General features: G+C 44.3%; 4 non-coding genes and 1 pseudogene across 4 annotated transcripts; all 5 read right to left on the bottom strand.

The window, feature by feature from the left end:
* Window positions 1-6,258: 6,258 nt before the first annotated feature.
* Window positions 6,259-6,341, bottom strand: LOC120996707 (annotated as a pseudogene).
* A 132-nt stretch (window positions 6,342-6,473) lies between these two features.
* LOC120996745 lies at window positions 6,474-6,691 on the bottom strand. The gene has a single exon (XR_005777856.1). It is a non-coding gene; the product is annotated as a small nucleolar RNA U3 (small nucleolar RNA).
* A 9,323-nt stretch (window positions 6,692-16,014) lies between these two features.
* LOC120996744 lies at window positions 16,015-16,232 on the bottom strand. The gene has a single exon (XR_005777855.1). It is a non-coding gene; the product is annotated as a small nucleolar RNA U3 (small nucleolar RNA).
* Window positions 16,233-17,239: 1,007 nt separating this feature from the next.
* LOC120996740 lies at window positions 17,240-17,457 on the bottom strand. Its single transcript, XR_005777850.1, has one exon. It is a non-coding gene; the product is annotated as a small nucleolar RNA U3 (small nucleolar RNA).
* A 3,744-nt stretch (window positions 17,458-21,201) lies between these two features.
* On the bottom strand, window positions 21,202-21,419 carry LOC120996743. Its single transcript, XR_005777854.1, has one exon. It is a non-coding gene; the product is annotated as a small nucleolar RNA U3 (small nucleolar RNA).
* Window positions 21,420-22,088: the final 669 nt, after the last annotated feature.

The raw sequence follows: 22,088 nt of genomic DNA, 5'->3' as shown, positions 1-22,088 counted from the left end.
ACTATGTGGGGGGGGAATTACTATATGGGCATTACTATATGGGCAATGTGAGGGACACTACTGTGTGGGGGGCACTACTGTGTGGGGGGCAGTGTGGGGGAAATTACTGTGTGGGGGGCAGTGTGAGGGAAATTACTGTGTGGGGGGCAGTGTGAGGGAAATTACTGTGTGGGGGCAGCATGGGGGCCTTTCTATTGGGGAGGCACTGTAGGGGCCATTCTATTATTTCTGGGGACACTATACAGGGATTATTACCTAAAGCACAATATAGGGTGTTATTATTACTGGGGGCACTCTAGGGGACATTATAACTGCTGTAGACACTATAGGAACATTTGCGGTAATTTATCAAACTGGTGTAAAGTAGAACTGGGTTAGTTGCCCATAGCAGCCAATCAGATTCCACCTTTCATATTTGACAGCTCTTTTGGAAATCCAGTTCTACTTTACACCAGTTTGATAAATTACCCCAATTATGTCTATTAGGGTCACTATTTTTTCAGCAGTATAGTACCTGGGACATTGGGGAGCACAACTGGCACAGTATTGGGAGTGGCAGCAGGATGACACTGTGGGGACACCAGGATGGGGGAGGTTGATGGAAATATTTATAAATCTAACGTGTCTGTTACAAACTCTGTAGAGACGAGATGCGGCTGAAAGAATTTCTCATGGCGGTCTAACGGAGGAGAAGAGGAAAGAGAAGGTCTACATGACAGGAGATGTCCCTGGATGTAAGAGGTATGTGGTCAAGTATTGGAGGGGGGGGGGGGGGGGGGGTGTGCCAGAGAAATGACCCGCCCCGGGTATCAAACACCCTGGGCACGCCACTGATCTGGCCTTCCTGTTTTTGAGGCTCACCAATGGTTTCCATCTTGTGGTGAACCCTCTGTATTCACTCTGGTGAAGTCTTCACTAGATTATTGACTTTGACACACATACACCTACCTCCTAGAGAGTGTTCTTGATCTGGCCAACTGTTGTGAAGGGTGTTTTCTTCACCAGGGAAAGAATTTGTCGGTCAGCCACCACAGTTGTTTTCCGTGGTCTTCTGGGTCTTTTGCTGTTGCTGAGCTCACCGGAATGTTCTAAACAGTTGTTTTGGCCACGCCTAATGTTTTTGCTATATCTCTAATGGGTTTGTTTAGTTTTTTCAGCCTAATGATGGCTTGCTTTACTGATAGTGACAGCTCTTTGGATTTCATCTTGAGAGTTTACAGCAACAGATTTCAAATGCAAATAGCACACTTGAAATGAACTGTGGACCTTTTATCTGCATATTGTAATTGGGATAATGAGGGAATAACACACACCTGGCCATGGAACAGCTGAGAAGCCAATTGTCCCATTACTTTTGGCCCCTTAACAAGTGGGAGGCACGTATGAAAACTTTTGTAATTCCTACACCGTTCACCTGATTTGGATGTAAATACCCTAAAATTAAAGCTGACAGTCTGCAGTTAAAGCACATCTTGTTTGTTTCATTTCAAATCCATTGTGGTGGTGTATAGAGCCAAAAATAATATTTATGGACCTGATTGTATGTCCGCTACAGAAATCCGCACCGTCGCATTTACAATCATGAAATTTGGCACAGGTACATCAGGTGTCAGGAAGGTTTTAGACCGGGTCTCAGCTCTCTAGCGTGTATCGTTCCTGAGATATTACCAAAAACATGCAAATATGGCACCTTCACATGACCTCCATTAGCCGATAGAAGCCTGCATGTCTTTCTCCTCATATCCCAACTGCCATACACATGGTCACATGCCCCTCATCAGCCAATAGAAGCTCACAGACCCTTAGTCTCCACATACACACAGTTTTACACCAGGTTTCCATAACAACCCAGTCACTTTTCTTCACTGCTGTAGGTCAGCTTTAAAAGGGAAGGGCGCTGTGGATGACACTGTTAAGGGAGCAGAGTATAGTGGAGGTCACAGTTAAGGAGGCAGGCTGCTGTAGAGGCCACTGTTAAATGGGAAGGTTGTTGTGGAAATTATTGTGAAGGAGATGGGGTACTGTGGAGGTCACTAATAAAGGGGCGGCCGCTGTAGAGGTCACTGTAAAAGATGCGGGATGCTGTGGAGGCCACTGTTAAGGGGGCGAGCACTGCGAAGGTTACTGTTAAGGAGGCAGGAAACTGTGGAGGTCACTATTAAAGGGGCAGCAGCTGTGGGGGTCACTTTTAAGGCAGCAGGGAACATAGGCAGTCACTTTTAAAGCGGCGGGCGCTGTGGAGGTCTCTGTTAAGGGGGCAGGGAACAGTGGAGGTTACATTTAAAGGGGTTCTGCTGTTAGTTTTAACTGATGATCTATCCTCTGGATAGATCAGCAGCATCTGATCGACGCGGCCTTCTCACTGTTTACCGCTGGCCCAGTGATGTCTCAACTAGTATCAACTAGCGTGGGCGGGGCTAAGCTCTGTTCACTTGAATGGAGCTTAGCACCGCCTACGCTAGTTGACACTAGTTGTGACGTCACTGGGCCAGCGGTAAACAGTGAGAAGGCCGCGGTGCTGCTGGAGCGCCGCTGCCTTCTCAAACAGCTGATCGGCGGGGGTCCTCGGGGTCGGACCCCGCCGATCAGATGCTGACGATCTATTCAGAGGAAAGATCATCAGTTAAAACTAACTGCAGAACCCCTTTAAGGGGACGTCCGCTATGGAGGTCAGTGTTAAGGGGCGGGGTGCTGTGGAGGTCACATTTTAAGGAAACAGAGCTCTGTGGAGGTCACTGTTATGGGGCCGGATTATTGTGGAAATCACTGTTAACGAGACGGAGTACTGTCTGTGGAGGTCATAAATAAAGGGCCGGCCGCTGTGGAGGTCACTGTTAAAGGGATGGGCGCTGTGGAGGTTACTGTTAAGGGGGCGGGGTATTGTAGAAATCACTGTTAAGGAGACTGAGTACTGTGGAGGTCACTAATAAAGGGGCTCTTCCGCTGTGGAGGTCACTGTAAAAGCGGAGGGTGCTGTGGATGTTATTTTTAAGGGGGCAGGCCACTGTGGAGGTCACTGTTAAAGGGGCGGTCACTGTTAAGGGAGCAGGGGACTGTGGAGGCCACTATTAAAGGGGCATCGGGGTACTGTAAGGTCAGTGTTAAGGCAGCGGGGTACTGTGAGGTCACTGTTAAAAGAGAGGGGTACAGTGGAGGTCACTGTTAAGAGAGCAGGGTACTGTGGCAGTCACTGTTAAAGGAGCTGTCGCTGTGGAGGTCTCTGTTAAGGGGGCCGGGAATGGTGGAGGTCACAGTTAAGGGGACTGTAACCTATGGCAAGTGTTAAGGGGCGGGTGCTGTGGGGCGGACCCCTGTGGAGGTCACTGTCAAGGGGGTGGGGTGCTGTGGAACTCACTGCTAAAGGGGCAGGCTGCTGTGAAGGTCAAAGTTAAGGGGGTGGGCTGCTGTGAAGGTCCCATTTTAAGGAGGCGTGGCACTGTGGGGGGTCAGTGTTAAGGGGTGGGGGGCTGTTGAGGTCACTTTCAAGGGGGCGGGGTACTGTTCATGTCACTGTTATAAGGGATACGGTCGATATATTTTAACGACACTCACAAACATTAAATGAAATAGATTAAATATACCCGTGCGAAGCTGGGTCCTTCTGCTAGTAAACAATAAAAAACAGGTATCACCGCATCTAAAAATGTCTGAACTATTAAAATCTAAAAATATTTTTTATGCATGGTATGCGCGGAGTACGTCATAACAAGGGGGAGTGAAGGGAATAAAAACACGCTATTCAGCATTTTTTAGTCACCTTGTGCTCCCCAAAAAATTGAATACCAGTGATCATAAAATCATACATACCCCAAAAATGGTACCAAAAAAACTATAGTTCGTTCAGCAAAAATCAAGCCCTCATGTAGTTCTATGACTGGAAATGTAAAAAAAACATTATGGCTGTCTGAAAATGGCAATGCAAAAAAATGTAGAATTTTTTTCAAAGGTTTTAATTTTTTTTTAAGTAATAAAATAAAAAAAATACAAATTTGGTATCCTCGTGATCATATTGGCCTGCAGAATAAGGATGTTGTGTCACAGTTGCAGCAGTTGCAGAGAAAGCAGAGCCTCTAAGAGCAACAGAAACACCCCCATTGCTTCTAGAGGCTCATTTTTCTCAGCATGGGAACCAACACAGATGCCTTCAGCTGCCAAGATTCATAGGCATAAATCTGCTGACAGATGCCCTTTAGGCTACATGCACACGACCGTATGTGTTTTGCGGTCCGCGAATTGTGGATCCCCAAAAAAAGCGGATGACGTTCCGTATGGCATCCGTTTTTTTTGCGGATCCATTGTAATAATGCATATCCTTGTCTGCAAACTATAAAAAAAAATAGGACATGCACAAATTTTTTTTGCGGTGCAATGGAACGGACATACGGTGTGCTGTCCGCATTTTTTGCGGACCCATTGAAATGAACGGGTCCGCATCCTATCCGCAAAGAAAAACGGAACGGACACGGAAACAAACAACGTTTGTGTGCATGTAGCCAAAAAGGGATTGTTTCATGACAACAACCTCCTTTCAAAAAGAAGCTGATGTGATTCAGCCATCTCTCTCTCCTCACAATCTCCTGTTATTGCCAAGGGAAGCCCCAGACAGCCACATGGGCCACATTAACCTTACAGCAGCTACATGTAATGGCTGTGCATGTGATAAGCGGACCTGTAGAGTCCATCAGAACAGCTTGCCATACTGTCATCTATACGGAAATCCCTCTATGATGCCTAATAGGATAGCATGGGACAACCCCTATACTTTACATTCATTTGTCTACAACCATAACAATCGTTCCATTTAAAGAATACTCACTGGTTAGGATTGGATCCAAAGTTCAAAAGCAATTCAGCTATTTTTCGAAGTCCAAGCAATGCAGCCACAAACAATGGAGTTTGCCCCTGGGAATTTGTGGTATCGGTACAGATGCCTGCATAGAAACATATCATATGTATTTCAAGTTCTTTGCAAATATCATATCTCTGTAGTCACAACCTTATGCCTAAATGAAGAGCCTCTTTAAAGCCACCCTTAGGCCAGACACAGACAAGGGACTACAGTGTAGGAAACTCGCAGCTTGTGGTAGTGAGAGTTCCCGTTCTGACAGGATCGCACAGTGTTATAATGATATATAAGTCTGTGTGTCGCTGTGACACCTGAAATCTATTGAATTAAACTGACATAATACTGTCAGTGGATTTGGGGGTCTAGCAGGGATACACAGCATTTCATTATAATGCTGCGCAATGCTGTCAGAGGAGAAGAGGTCAGAATGGGAACTCTCAATGCCACACACAGCAAGTTTCTCGCATTGAACTCGCTCGTCTGTATCTGGCCTAAGACCTCATGAACATGGCACACCGTGTATACAGAACATGTGCTAGAGGCAATGATTATATGGTCTTCTTAATATACCGACACACACCTCACTGGTTGTACACAGCCATAATACAGACATGTTCATGAGACCTAAAGGAAATACTAGGAATAAGTATCAAATGTTTTCTATATGACCAGAATTCTGTTCCTCAAGCTTCCTTTTAGGGTTTTGGCTCCCAAGTATAACCTTATAATATATCAACAGTGAAGGGAGAAAAAACGCAATTCCAACTGTGACAAATTTAGGCTTCATTTATGCTCCATTTAGGAGCAGGAGAACGTTAAGGATGGATTTGGCACCTAACTGAGCCAAACGGAACCTTATATTTTCAATTGGTCAGGGACCACTAATTGTCTCTGGGTTGACACGTGCTCTGCGTTAGCAGTATTAAAATTTAACATTTATTATGTACCCATAAAATAATACTAGAACTCACACATTAAAATTATCAGTGGTGCCTGTCTTATTGCACAATTCTGTGGTGTAATTGTACTGATTGGCTACTAGGGGGCGCTAGAGCTCTTTTTTTCTAATGATATCTGTGGTCTAATTTTTCTAGTAGTCACAGTTATTTATGTTGCGCTCTGTTAATTCCACAGTGCGCTCCTTTACCTAAGAGCGTCCTCCCTGGGCACTAAGTACTACAATACATATCAAACGCTTTGGCTCGACATGGCACTTCACTGCCTAAAATCACATGTACAACACTCTGCCCCCCGACATGTTTCGCCAAGCTCCCTTGGCGTCTTCAGGGGAATGGGCAGTGTTTGTGTTGGGGGCGGGACTGGGCTGGGCTTATAAAACCTCCCAGCATTCGTCATGACCCAGAGTTGCTGTGTGGTTCTCCGTTCAGCTCAACAACCATGGCGAACCATGGAAGGAGTACAGCCTGGAGCGTAGCTCTACAGGACTGAAGAACAGATACTACACTTGATCTTAGCCAAATGGCCGAGAAGCGCACAAAGTGTGTATCTGTGGTTTACAAATCACAGAAACATCAAAAGTTGCAAGCATGTGATATGAGATCACAGCACTAGGGATCATTAAGAATAATAGCAGCATTTATCTTCTATTAACCATTGAAAAAAACCAACCACTCAGCTTGTGATCTCTCCCTCCACCTTCTCCATGACAGAGAAGGAGAACGATCATCAATAGCAATCAGCAGCTGCAATGAAGCAGGACTGAGAGCTCTCTTCACGCTCAGGAGAGATCACTACAGCTCCTCCTCATGGTTGGTGAGCTCAGACACTTTAGAGCACATTTCCGAGTATAAAAACTATAGAAATGATCCCTGAAAGTATAGTCTTAACCTGCAACCTGCTGCAATGACAGCCCCGGGGATAGGTCCCTGCCTGTAACATTAGGGAGACCTCACAGTCAGCCCTGTAGTCACTGATGTACTGTGGACGGGGAGAAGCTCCACTGGAAATACAAGCTGAAAACCTAATACCCACAATGCAACTGCTCTCCTATCTCAATTAGCATATGTGAGTTCAGGCAGCCAATAGGAAACAAGTTCGGCTCTGTTGCCCCACCTACTCACTGGAGCAATGTGATGAGTGACATGCAGGCAGCACCCACCCCCACCCGCATTTCCTGTTACTGCTTCATCTGCATAGGAGACACAGCAACACGTGGAGAGCCATACAGGACACGTCAGGGGGTGGGGCGCACGTAATGCTTCTCTGCATCTGCCACTAACTAGCCTGCTAGTCAGGATTTCTTTCATTCTGCAGGGTTCTTTTTGTATTGAAACTAGCTTTATTTACAATTGGTCATCAGAACACAAACATACAGCAGCTTTTTTTTACATTGTATATAGCTTTATTGACAGTCATCAGAACACAAACACACGGTATACTGCAGAGCAGGCTGGACTATAGTACACCTTACTTTGTAGTGCAGAGGAGCCATATACAGCACGGGCACAGATCTTATACCGTACATTACACACCTCAGAACTCACTGGTCCTGATCTATTACAGGGCAGTGCTGTGTGACAGGTCTGGTGCTCCTTGCAGCATGTCAGAGACCTTTGGGGAGAATTTAGGTTAGGTGGCTCAACCTAACCAAGATCTACGGTATCAGTGCTCGCTTCCGTGACTTACCCAGGGTCAATAATAACAGTATATTAAATAGATGTGGTGGAGGGCAAACTATTATCCGGTGCTGTATAGAAGTACAAAGGATGTTAGTAAAAAATATAATGATTTATTAATAAAAATAAGATATAAAGAATAAAATATGACATAAACCTAGGTTCACCAATAATAATGGACACAATACAGTTGTATGGTATGTGACCCCTTGCAGATCACCCAAACCACTGTGAATTCTCAATAAGCCTATGGAAAGCACACATTAAATATAATTCACACAGAAAAATATTAGAAAAACCATAGATAGGTCGGAATCGGTACAATGAACTAGGGCACTCAATTGCTGTGATATTCTAGTAAGTGTAGTGTCAGCCTTTGCCCCTATACTGTATCAGACAGCTACCGACCTATATATAGATCTGTATATAAGGAGTGGACACACTTAGGGCTCGTTCACAAAAACTTATTTAGCGTTTCGTATATGGGCCGTTTTCTACGTTCCACATACGGTCCATATACGGAACCATTAATTTCAATGGGTCCGCACAAAATGCGGACAGCATTCTGTGTGCTGTCCGCATCCGTTGCTCCGCTCCGTGGCCCCGCAAAAATTAAGAGTCCTCTGCTATTGTCCGTTTTGCGGACAAGTATAGGCATTTCTATAATGGGCCTCCTGTTCCGTTCCGCAAATTGTGGAAGGCACACGGGCGGCATCCGTTTTTTGCAGATCCGCAATTTGTGGACCGCAAAAAACTGTACGGTCGTGTGAACAAGGCCTTAAATAAATGGATAATACTTGCTCCGTAAATCTTAGTCCTGTGCTAATTTAGTTATTACCCCATATGTGGTTGCACGTGGCCACGGCTTGTATGTCCAAAGAAATTCATGTTGTTCATAAAATATTCAAATATGTTCATGCACACGACTGTGGTGTGTTTTGCGGTCCGCAAATCGCGCATCTGCAAAACAAGGATGGCGTCCGTGCGCGTTCCGCAATTTGTGGAACTGCACGGACAGCCTTTAATATAACTGCCTATTCTTGTCCGCAAAGCGTGGACAAGAATAGGACATGTTATATTTTTTTTGCGGGGCGACGGAACGGAGCAACGTATGCGGACAGCACACGGAGTGTTGCCCGCATCTTTTGCAGCCCCATTGAAGTGAATGGGTCCGCATCCGAGCCGCCAAAACTGCAGCTCGGATGTGGACCAAAACAACGGTCGTGTGCATGAGGCCTTAGAATAACACTTGTCAGATTGTTCAATGTTAATTATACCCCCTTGATATAGACAAATTGGGGTGTAAAACTTGTAATCAGCTCCTGCTGTATCATATGTACGGTCCCGTATTTAATGTCAATATTCGTGAGTCATGTACAAGGTGTTCTTAGGTAATAATAAAAAGTGTTGGTTACTTTACCACCCTTGAATCAGTGGTGATCCCTTTGTTTCGTATTGTAGCAGAGTAGCGGCGGCCGCATGGTTCAGCTGGTTAGTCAGCATCACGTCCCACGTGATCGGGAAGGAGCTGATCCTGATCTCGCTTTGTTACGCTGTAGTATCTTGCGCGTTCAAGTCTCACTATGTTGGTGCATACACTGCAAGCCTGGCGGTGAAATTGGTAATATTGAGTTCCCTGGGGACCCAATGTGAATGGGTATATAATCCAGGTTTCACTGCAGTCAATCTTTAGATCTGCAAGGGGTCACATACCATACAACTGTGTATTGTGCCAATTATAATTGGTGAACCTAGGTCATATTTTATTCTATTTTTATTAATAAATCATTATATTTTTTACTAACATCCTTTGTACTTCTATACAGCACCGGATAATAGTGTGCCCTCCACCACATCTATTTAATATACTGAAAATTTTTCATGTCTGCACACCAGAAATCTGGCTTCAAAAAGTTGCAAAATAGGGGTTTAAAAATTTTTAGGGGTTTGGCACTTGACCACAGAGCGGCTGCTTTGCAACCGTGACAAATTATACAGTAAAGGCCTGCTTCTTCCTGATTGGCTGCAGATGTCACATGGTGTAACTATTCCAGCCAATCAGTGACGGGTTGAAACATACATAGTGCTAACTGTAACTGCTGAGGTTTGGCTTCTTAGCCAGCCTCCCTGTACCAGAGAATAAAAAAAATTATAGGAGTGCGTCTTTAAGAAATGAGTGCAGAGCTCTTTTTTTTTTTTTTTTTTTTAAGACAGGAGTCCACTACTCAATACCTCTCTTCCTCCTCCACTACAGGAAGAGACCTACAGAGTAGTGGACTCTAGCAGCGTGGGTGCAGAGAGGGTTACGAGGCACAAGTAGAAGGGCACTAAATAGTAGACGCACCAGGCATGGGGGTAGGAGCAGGTTGCCTTGTGCCTTCTTCTTTAAGAACTGAGTTGTTCGGGAGAGGGGGGGGAGGGTGGTTGTTCTATCACTTATGCACAGTTTATGGAAACAGTCAGTCTAATAGATAGGGTGAAGGGAATCTAAAGCCAAAAATAAAAACTATATAAACTGTAAAGCAACATGAGGTCCACTTCTCCTGCTCTGGAAGATTTATCATCCTGCAGATGCTAAAACATTTAGTATTTTAATGTTTTATGAAAAATAAAAGAAATGATCAAGAGTTTTTTTAGAGTCTATTGTGTTAATGCACAATAGAAATACAGTGGACAGAGTGGAGACACACAGGGCACAGTGATGACAAACAGGGGACACAGTGGTGGCACACCCAGGTTAGGTTTCTTTCACTCTACCACAAAAATTTTCTGGCAGTGGAACCGCCTGCCAGAGTTCATCATATCCAGCATAGCTGTATACTACCTGTGGCGAAACCAACCTCGCCACTGGGTGCTGGAGAAGCCTGGTTGCCCGCCTGCTTCCTTTAGACTATGGCCCCATGTTGAAACGCTTGATTTCCCCCTGCAAAGACTATGTGAAAGTATTTGGCTCCATGGCAATTGAACTGTATACGTGTAGTCTGAGTGCCATTCACCTAATAATTGAATGCACTCAGACCTGAGCTATCTGGGGATATGTTAAATGTCTATGTTTTATGTAATAGCTGCACAGTTAAATATTCTTATGTCTTTTATTGTCTTTTTCTACCATGTGGCTAATGAAGTTTTGCCTCTGCCCTTGGAGATAAATTGGATTACTTCCCAATTGTCTCCAGGACAGAAGACATTGTGTAAAACTGTGTATTCTCCTGCCTGTGATAATTACATTAACCCATTGTGTAAGGCAATTGTATCACAGGCAGAGGGGAGGATTTTGTGTGGGAGTGTCTGAGTGTATTGTACGGGGTTACTGGTTGTTTTACAAAACCCTGTGGGTGGTACTAATGTGTAAGAATGTGTATATAAGAACAATAAACAAATAGCTCTGGCTGTCCACTGCTTTACCCTCAACACAGAGCTTGGTCTCGTTCTTGGGGGGATTGTATGCTGTTCCAGTCCGACTGCTAGGAGTGTAAACCTTTCAAATGTTTTTTCCTATTCGGCTGTATGCAGCATTCATATGGTTTCCAGTTCGGGAGATTGGTGTCTTTAGTAGCTGCCTTTGCATCTGGAAAGAGAATATCTCTTAAACAGCTTTTACCCCCTTTTATGCCCGGGGTGCCGTTACAATTGATGGAAAGCGACGGGATGGTTCTCACAGCCCAGAAGGACAGCTACAAAGTAACATCATTCCCTGGAAGTACAATTTGAGGGCAACGCATGTCCCAGTACAGCGACCCTGACAGCAGCAGGATGGAACCAGCAGTGGCATACGATGAGGAAGACCTGGATGGCCGGGATGCATTAGGCCTCCTGCACACGAAAGTTTTTTTTCCCCGTTTACTGGCCGTTTTTTGCATTCCGTATACGGAACCATTCATTTTAATGGTTCCGCAAAAAAAAACTCCGTATGCATTCAGTTTCCGTTTAAAGATAGAACATGTCCTATTATTGCCCGCAAATCACGTTCCGTGGCTCCATTCAAGTCAATGGGTCCGCAAAAAAAACGGAACACATACGGAAATGCATCCGTATGTCTTCCGTTTCCGTTCCGTTTTTTGCAGAACCATCTATTGAAAATGTTATGCCCAGCCTAATTTTATCTATGTAATTACTGTATACTGTATATGCTATACGGAAAAAAGGAACAGAAACGGAAACACAACGGAAACAAAAAATGGAACAACGGATCCGTGAAAAACGGACCACAAAACACTGAAAAAGCCATACGGTCGTGTGCAGGAGGCCTTAAGGAAAGGCATCTGGTACCAGGCCCTGGATAATATACAATACCAGAGAGGCGAGAGTGGCCCCAGTGAAGAGCAGCGATTGCAGAAGCAAATGGCCCTGCGGATGCCCTTCCTGGGAGAGCAGCCCCTGGAGGAATGGGTGAAGGAACTTGAGCACCAGGTATGGCAGGAGCTATGGCTGGAGGATGCCTACTAGGCGCTCTAGTGGTATATGGCACATTATATACCCTGGACAGCTGAGCATGACAAGCCAGAGGGAGAGGAATTTGATGGTCCTGGCTTGTTATGGGAGTCCTTTGCAGAGCCTGACTTCGGGAGCCCTGCACAGTCCAGACTTCAGGACATTTTCTACGAGAGGGAGGATAGGCAGGATTGGGATGACCCCCATGAGGTAGAGAAAGACCTGGCTCACCTAGCAACCCTGGAGTGGAAAATGGAGCAGGACTACTGAGCTCTTTTCCACTCCATTGGGAAGGCTCAGCAGGACAGCAAGATGACAGACCCGGATCCAGAACCATTCAGCTGGGCAGATATTGTGGAGTGTTACTGTGAAGAACCACAGGTGGCCGGTGGAGATGGGACCGAGGTCTCTCCACCAGTCCTGCAGGGAATTGGGAGCCGAGTCTCCATTCCCCAGCGGCCATGTGATTTACAGGGAATTGGGAGCCCAGTCTCCTTTCCTCAGCAACAGGACACTGTTTTGGGAGCGGAGACAGTCGGTCTCCCTCCCCAGAGGCTGGAAGTATGTATGGGAGAGGAGCTTGTTACCCCCTCTCCCTATTGGCAGTGTGAATTGCAGGGAATTGGGAGCCCAGTCTCCATTCCCCAGCGGCCGTGTGATTTACAGGGAATTGGGAGCCCAGTCTCCATTCCCCAGCAGCCGTGTGATTTACAGGGAATTGGGAGCCCAGTCTCCATCTCCCAGCGGCAGTTTAACGCACCAGGGGGAGACAGTAAGCCCCAGCAACAGGGCTGTTTAGCCAAAGGGGAGACAGTCGGTCTCCCCCCACAGCAGCATGGTGGTCTATCTAAAGGGGAGACAGTCGGTCTCTCCCTACAACATCAGAGGTGTGTATCTGAAGGAGAGACAGTCGGTTTCCCCCTCCAACAACAAGGCTCCAACCAGGCTACTTCCGTGGTAGCGCTGGCACCAGGGCAGAGTACCGCTGGTCTCTGCCCACTCAGCAACCCACCAAGGCAGTCTACCAGTCCCCCACACAGCCGTGGTGAGGCACCTGGACATGGACAAGTTTATCCCTTGCTCAGGTGTAGTAACCATTTATTGTGGGTGGGCTGTACTGCTGTTTCTATTTTGTGGGTGGGCTGCTGGACTAACAAGGGCACTGACCGGCAGAAGGTCAGATACCCTGTTAGTCTGTTTGGAAAAGGGGATAAATGTGGCGAAACCAACCTCGCCACTGGGTGCTGGAGAAGCCTGGTTGCCCGCCTGCTTCCTTTAGACCAGTCATGCTCAACCTGCGGCCCTCCAGCTGTTGTAAAAGCACAACTCCCACAATGTCCTGCTGTAGGCTGAAAGCTGTAGGCTGTTCGGGCATGCTGGGAGCTGTAGTTTTGCAACAGCTGGAGGGCCGCAGGTTGAGCATGCCTGCTTTAGACTATGGCCCCATGTTGAAACGCTTGATTTTCCCCTGCAAAGACTATGTGAAAGAATTTGGCTCCATAGCAATTGAACTATATTCGTGTAGTCTGAGTGCCATTTACCTAATAATTGAATGCACTCAGACCTGAGCTATCTAGGGCTATGTTAAATGTCTACTTTTTATGCAATAGCTGCACAGTTAAATATTCTAATGTCTTTTGCTACCATGTGGCTAATTAAGTTTTGCCTCTGCCCTTGGAGATACATTGGATTACTTGCCAATTGTCTCCAGGACAGAAGACATTGTGTAAAACTGTGTAGTCTCCTGCCTGTAATAATTACATTAACCCATTGTGTAAGGCAATTGTATCACAGGCAGAGGGGAGGATTTTGTGTGGGAGTGTCTGAGTGTATTGTACGGGGTTACTGGTTGTTTTACAAAACCCTGTGGGTGGTACTAATGTGTAAGAATGTGTATATAAGAACAATAAACAAATAGCTCTGGCTGTCCACTGCTTTACCCTCAACACAGAGCTTGGTCTCGTTCTTGGGGGGATTGTATGCTGTTCCAGTCAGACTGCTAGGAGTGTAAACCTTTCATATGGTTTTTCCTATTCGGCTATATGCAGCATTTATATGGTTTCCAGCTCGGGAGATTGGTGTCTTTAGTAGCTGCCTTCGCATCTGGAAAGGGAATATCTCTTAAACGGCTTTTACCCCCCTATTATGCCCGGGGTGCCGTTACACTACCTTTTCCCACCGGAGCTATTGACTATTATGTGACCTGATGGGGATCCAGCCTTTTTGCGACATTATGGGATTCTGCCAGACAAAAACTGCTGCTTACAGAGATATTTGTCCGGCTGAATCCCGGCACTAGTACTGGAAACAGGCCGGATGCCCAACGGGTCCAATTATAGTCAGTAAGGCCTGGCGGTGCATCAGCCCTTTCCAGCTATGCCAGAAACAATGCACTCCCACAAGCTGTTCCTCTGCTAGAACAGCTTGCCGGAAGATTTTAGCGCAAGTGTGAAACTAGCCTTACAATGATGTCCTACCCAGTGGACAGTGATGACATACAGGGGACAGGGTGGTAGTATACCAAGGGGTGTCCATTTGTTGGAAGGAATCTCCTAGTTAGCAGTAGTAGTACACATAGTGGCATCTGCTGGCTCTATGGATTTAGCTCTTGCCACTAAAATGTCGGGAAAATTCTTGAGAAATGCAATTAATGTGATATTTACCTGTTACGGGAGATAAGCTTATGATAGGAAATTAATCACAAATGCATTTAGGGCTGAGCAATTATGACAAAAATGAAAATCACGATTAATTGAACATGTAACCTCGATTTCAGCTATTGAATGATTATTTGGGGGTGTGGCTTGGGACATGACTCAGGGCGTGGGTTAGCACTGGCTGTTATATGACACCAATAGTTTGATCACATTTTGAGTTCTGTGCTTTTTAAAAAACAAATAAGGCGATTTTTTTTCTTTATTGGGGATTTTTCTTTGCATCGCCATTTTCTGACAGTCATAACTTTTTTATTTTCGCTCAACAGAGCTGTTTGAGGGCTTGTTTTTTGCGGGACAAACTAAAGTAGTTAGTACCATATTTGGGGTAAATACAACTTTTTGAACACTGTTATTCAACTTTTGTGGGGATAAGGTGACAAAAAAATGTGGAATTGCATTTTTTTATTGTTTTATTATTTATTTATTTTTCGTTACAGCATTCACTGCACAGGAACATTTTTTTAAATATTTTAATAGTTCTGACTTTTTTGGATGCGGCGATAATCAAACTATCATATTAATTGCATTTCTCAAGAATTTTCCCTACATTTTAGTGGAAAAAGCTAAATACATAACCAGCAGGCACAGGCAACTGATCAAAGCTGCATATTCAGCTTGAGGGTTTTGGCATGGATCTGTTTTTTATGATTCCTATTCATTTCAATGGTAGATTCAGCGTTGATTCTGCCCCAATATAGGGCATGCTGCTTCTTTTTTCCACGTGGAAAAAAAAGCAAGTGATGCTTTCTGTTGAAATGAATCAGAGGCTTTTTTGAGACGTTATTTGGAGCTGAACACTACAAAATCAGTGCCAAAAAAAACCTCTGTGAACTGTCCTTTGCAGAAAATAAGTTTAATTCATTTGGGGCTTAAATCACATCGATCTGCAAGCTGCATTCAAGTGTGTGGAACTGATTTTCAGTCACAGAAATTTCTGTAACAAAACCTGCTGCACAGGATTGCACCCTAAAGGCCACCTGCCTGCACATGCTGCGGAGTATGTGCAGTTTTTCTACACAGATTCCTGTGCGGAAAAAACTCAGCACATTACATTACCAGCAAATTGTGCACGATTGCTCAAATCTCATGTACACAGATTTTTCCATGTAGAAATTGAGTGTATTTCATATTTCTAAATCTGCAGCACATCAATAAGGTTTGCGGTTACAGCTGAGAATTTCGTCCATTTCAATGGATGGGTGAAATCTGTGGCAAAATCGCATCAAATCTGCAATAAAACATTGAGAATATTGATGCTGATATGCACATAAATTAATATAGAAATTACTATAGATTTTATCTATATGCACCCACACCAGGGTGCAGTTGAACTAAAATACAGTTAAATATATCTTTATCTTCTATTAACCATAGAATAAAACCAACCACTCAGCTTGTGATCTCTCCCTCCACCTTCTCCATGACAGAGAAGGAGAACGATCATCAATAGCAATCAGCAGCTGCAATGAAGCAGGACTGAGAGCTCTCTTCACGCTCAGGAGAGATCACTACAGCTCCTCCTCATGGTTGGTGAGCTCAGACACTTTAGAGCACATTTCCGAGTATAAAAACTATAGAAATGATCCCTGAAAGTATAGTCTTAACCTGCAACCTGCTGCAATGACAGCCCCGGGGATAGGTCCCTGCCTGTAACATTAGGGAGACCTCACAGTCAGCCCTGTAGTGACTGATGTTACTGTGGACGGGGATAAGCTCCACTGGAAATACAAGCTGAACACCTAATACCCACAATACAACTGCTCTCCTATCTCAATTAGCATATGTGAGTTCAGGCAGCCAATAGGAAACAAATTCAGAAGGTTTTTTTTTTTTTTTTTTTGTTTTTTTTTTTAAAGCCCGAGGAGCCTGCTTTCTACACCAGTGCAACAAAACCGTGCAGTGTGCCACACAAAAAACGTGCACTAGGCTACGTACCACTTGGAACCGAACCCAAGTTCGGGAAATGGTTTTTACAGTACAAGTTAATTTACAAAGTTATTGCGCAAAATCTCGCTAGACTTCGCAAAGCACTAACTTCGGCTCATCAGAGCCAATACATTCTAATACTGTATGGAGCTCCTGCTCCGTAGAGTATTAGAACGAAGTTTTATGCGATTCGACTTCGGATGTTTCTTCTGAAGTCGATTCGCTCATCTCTACACAACACATATTCTTGTCTGCGTAATGGACAAGAATAAGACATGTTTCTATCTTTTTGTCGGGCCAGTACACGGTGTACTGTCCCATTGACATGAATGGGTGCACATCACATGCACAAAAATGCTGATTGGATGCGGACCAAAAATATGGGCTCATGAATCCGATCTGCATTTTTTGCAGGTCCAATACTGACCCACTAATTTCAATGGGTTCACATCTGTATGTCTGTTCTGCGGCGCTACAAAAATATAGAACATGTCCTATATCTGTTTACTTTACAGACAAGGATTGAACAGATCTACAGAGAGCAGAATGCACAAAGCATGTATCTGTGGTTTACAAATCACAGTAACATCAAAAGTTACAAGCATGTGATATGAGATCACAGCACTAGTGATCATTAGGAATAATAACAGCTTTTGTCTTCTATTAACCATAGAATAAATCCAACCACTCAGCTTGTGATCTCTCCCTCCACCTTCTCCATGACAGAGAAGGAGAACGATCATCAATAGCAATCAGCAGCTGCAATGAAGCAGGACTGAGAGCTCTCTTCACGCTCAGGAGAGATCACTACAACTCCTCCTCATGGTTGGTGAGCTCAGACACTTTAGAGCACATTTCCGAGTATAAAAACTATAGAAATGATCCCTGAAAGTATAGTCTTAACCTGCTATCTGCTGCAATGACAGCCCCGGGGATAGGTCCCTGCCTGTAACATTAGGGAGACCTCACGGTCAGCCCTCTAGTCACTGATGTACTGTGGACGGGGAGAAGCAGCGCTCCACTGGAAATACAGTCGTGGTCAAAAGTTTTGAGAATGACAAAAATATTAGTTTTCACAAAGTTTGCTGCTAAACTGCTTTTAGATCTTTGTTTCAGTTGTTTCTGTGATGTAGTGAAATATAATTACACGCACTTCATACGTTTCAAAGGCTTTTATCGACAATTACATGACATTTATGCAAAGAGTCAGTATTTGCGGTGTTGGCCCTTCTTTTTCAGGACCTCTGCAATTCGACTGGGCATGCTCTCAATCAACTTCTGGGCCAATTCCTGACTGATAGCAACCCATTCTTTCATAATCACTTCTTGGAGTTTGTCAGAATTAGAGGGTTTTTGTTTGTCCACCCACCTCTTGAGGATTAACCACAAGTTCTCAATGGGATTAAGATCTGGGGAGTTTCCAGGCCATGGACCCAAAATGTCAAAGTTTTGGTCCCCGAGCCACTTCGTTATCACTTTTGCCTTATGGCACGTTGCTCCATCGTGCTGGAAAATGCATTGTTCTTCACCAAACTGTTGTTGGATTGTTGGAAGAAGTTGCTGTTGGAGGGTGTTTTGGTACCATTCTTTATTCATGGCTGTGTTTTTGGGCAAAATTGTGAGTGAGCCCACTCCCTTGGATGAGAAGCAACCCCACACATGAATGGTCTCAGGATGCTTTACTGTTGGCATGACACAGGACTGATGGTAGCTCTCACCTTTTCTTCTCCGGACAAGCCTTTTTCCAGATGCCCCAAACAATCGGAAAGAGGCTTCATCGGAGAATATGACTTTGCCCCAGTCCTCAGCAGTCCATTTACCATACTTTCTGCAGAAGATCAATCTATCCCTGATGGGTTTTTTTTGAGAGAAGTGGCTTCTTTGCTGCCCTTCTTGACACCAGGCCATCTTCCAAAAGTCTTCGCCTGTGCGTGCAGATGCGCTCATACCTGCCTGCTGCCATTCCTGAGCAAGCTCTGCACTGGTGGCACTCCGATCCCGCAGCTGAATCCTCTTTAGGAGACGATCCTGGCGCTTGCTGGACTTTCTTGGACGCCCTGAAGCCTTCTTAACAAGAATTGAACCTCTTTCCTTGAAGTTCTTGATGATCCTATAAATTGTTGATTGAGGTGCAATCTTAGTAGCCACAATATCCTTGCCTGTGAAGCCATTTTTATGCAACGCAATGATGGCTGCACGCATTTCTTTGCAGGTCACCATGGTTAACAATGAAAGAACAATGATTTCAAGTATCACCCTCCTTTTAACATGTCAAGTCTGCCATTTTAACTCAATCAGCCTGACATAATGATCTCCAGCCTTGTGCTCGTCAACATTCTCACCTGAGTTAACAAGACGATTACTGAAATGATCTCAGTAGGTCCTTTTAATGACAGCAATGAAATGCAGTGAAAATTGGGATTAAGTTAATTTTCATGGCAAAGAAGGACTATGCAATTCATCTGATCACTCTTCATAACATTCTGGAGTCTATGCAAATTGCTATTATAAAAACTTAAGCAGCAACTTTTCCAATTTCCAATATTTATGTAATTCTCAAAACTTTTGGCGACGACTGTACAAGCTGAAAAACCTAATGCCCACAATACAACTGCTCTCCTATCTCAATTTGCATATGTGAGTTCAGGCAGCCAATAGGAAACAAGTTTGGCTGGGGGGTTTTTGTTTGTTTTTTAACCCCTTAGTGACCAAGCCTGTTTGGGCCTTTATGACCAAGCGTTTTTCTTCCTTTTTTTATGGTCTCGTTCCAAGAGCTATAACTTTTTTATTTTTTCATCTATATAGCTTTATGAGGGCTTGTTTTTTACGGGACAAGTTGTAGTTTTTAATGGTGCCATTTTGGGGTACACATAAAACTTTCTGATTAACTTTTATTAACTCTTTCTGGGAGGGTGATGGGGAAAAATAGCAATACTACCACTGCGTTTTTACATTATACATTTTTTGGCGTTCATTTTTCGGTACAAATAACATAATATCTTTATTCTCTGGGTCAGTACGATTACAGTGATACTAAATACTTATAATTTTGTTTACGTTTTACTACTTTTTTTTGCAATAAAACACCTTTTATTAACCAAAAAAATGATTTTGCATTGCCACTTCACAAGAGCCATAACTTTTTTTTATTTTTTTATATGGAAGTGTGAGGGCTTGATTTTTGAAAGACGACTTGTATTTTTCATTGGTATGATTTTGGAGTAAATGCCGCTTTTTGATCGCTTGTTATTACGTTTTTTTTTCGGTGGAAACTAAGAATAAATTCGAAATTCTGTCTTTTTATTTTTTATTTTTTACGGCGTTCACCATAGGGGATAATTTATGTAATATTTATGTAGTCCCGGTCGTTACGGACGCGGCAATACCAAACATATGGGGGATATTTTCTTTTTGCAATTTTTTTCATTGAAAAGCGTATTTTCAATGGAAAAAAATGCATATTTTTTTATTTTATGGAATTTTTTTTATTTAATAAATGTGTATTTTTTTCTATTTTTTTACTACTTAATAGTCCCACAAGGGGACTATAATATACAGTATTTTGATTGCTTTTAAAATGTAATGCATTATCTCTATAATGCATTGCATTTCAATAGCAATGCTATTCAAACATTGACCAGCAGGCAGCGCCAGAGAGGCACAGCCTGCTGGAAATAACTGAAGACAGGCTCGGGGCACTGATCGGAAGCAAGGTAAGCTTCCCAGCACATCAGCACCCCGCGATCGCATTTTCGGGGTGCTGATGGGAGACAAGGGGGGTCCGCTCCCTCTGTCACCACTATACATGCAGCGGGCGCCATTGTGCCCGGCATGTAAAGGGTTAAACAGCCCGGATCGGCACTCCTGCCGGTCGGGGCTGTTAGAGCAGGGACCCAACTCTCATGTGAGAGCCAGATCCGTGCGCCCACGCTGCACGGGGGAGCCGTGCAGCGCTTAAACTGGGCCACCGTAAAAATGCGGCGGCCCAGCCTAAGGCCCCTTAGTGACCGCCGTAAAAACACGTATGGGTGGTCACTAAGGGGTTAAAGCCCAAGGAGCCTGCTTTCTACACCAGTGCAACAAAACCGTGCAGTGTGCCACACAAAAAACGTGCACTAGGCTACGTACTACTTGGAACCGAACCCAAATTTGGGAAATGGTTTTTACAGTACAAGTTAATTTACGACGTTATTGCACGAAATCTCGCTAGACTTCGCAAAGCACTAACCGGCCAATTCATTCTAAAGTCGATTCGCTCATCTCTACACAACACATATTCTTGTCTGCGTAATGGACAAGAATAAGACATGTTCTATCTTTTTGTCAGGCCAGTACACGGTGTACTGTCCCATTGACATGAATGGGTGCCCATCACATGTGCAAAAATGTCGATTGGATGCATCCGATCTGCATTTTTTTGCTGATCGAATACAGACCTATTAATTTCAATGGGTTCACATTAGTATGTTTGCCTCACAGAAGGATTGAACAGATCTACAGAGAGCAGAATGCACAAAGTATGTAACTGTGGTTTACAAATCACAGTAAAATCAAAAGTTGCAAGCATGTGATATGAGATCACAGCACTAGTGATCATTAGAAATAATACCAGCATTTATCTTCTATTAACCATAGAATAAAACCAACCACTCAGCTTGTGATCTCTCCCTCCACCTTCTCCATGACAGAGAAGGAGAACGATCATCAATAGCAATCAGCAGCTGCAATGAAGCAGGACTGAGAGCTCTCTTCACGCTCAGGAGAGATCACTACAGCTCCTCCTCATGGTTGGTGAGCTCAGACACTTTAGAGCACATTTCCGAGTATAAAAACTATAGAAATGATCCCTGAAAGTATAGTCTTAACCTGCTATCTGCTGCAATGACAGCCCCGGGGATAGGTCCCTGCCTGTAACATTAGGGAGACCTCACAGTCAGCCCTGTAGTCACTGATGTACTGTGGACGGGGAGAAGCTCCACTGGAAATACAAGCTGAAAACCTAATATCCACAATGCAACTGCTCTCCTATCTCAATTAGCATATGTGAGTTCAGGCAGCCAATAGGAAACAAGTTCGGCTCTGTTGCCCCACCTACTCACTGGAGCAATGTGATGAGTGACATGCAGGCAGCACCCACCCCCACCCGCATTTCCTGTTCCTGCTTCATCTGCATAGGAGACACAGCAACACGTGGAGAGCCATACAGGACACGTCAGGGGGTGGGGCGCACGTAATGCTTCTCTGCATCTGCCACTAACTAGCCTGCTAGTCAGAATTTCTTTCATTCTGCAGGTTTTTTTTTTGTATTGAAACTAGCTTTATTTACAATTGGTCATCAGAACACAAACATACAGCAGCTTTTTTTTAATTGCATATAGCTTTATTGACAGTCATCAGAACACAAACACACAGTATACTGCAGAGCAGGCTGGACTATAGTACACCTTACTTTGTAGTGCAGAGGAGCCATATACAGCACGGGCACAGATCTTATACCGTACATTACACACCTCAGAACTCACTGGTCCACAT

Source organism: Bufo bufo, chromosome 3, assembly GCF_905171765.1.
Source record: "Bufo bufo chromosome 3, aBufBuf1.1, whole genome shotgun sequence".
In the NCBI taxonomy this organism is placed as follows: domain Eukaryota; kingdom Metazoa; phylum Chordata; class Amphibia; order Anura; family Bufonidae; genus Bufo; species Bufo bufo.
Note: the sequence above shows the minus strand (reverse complement) of the source record. Positions and strands in the feature narration are given on the sequence as shown.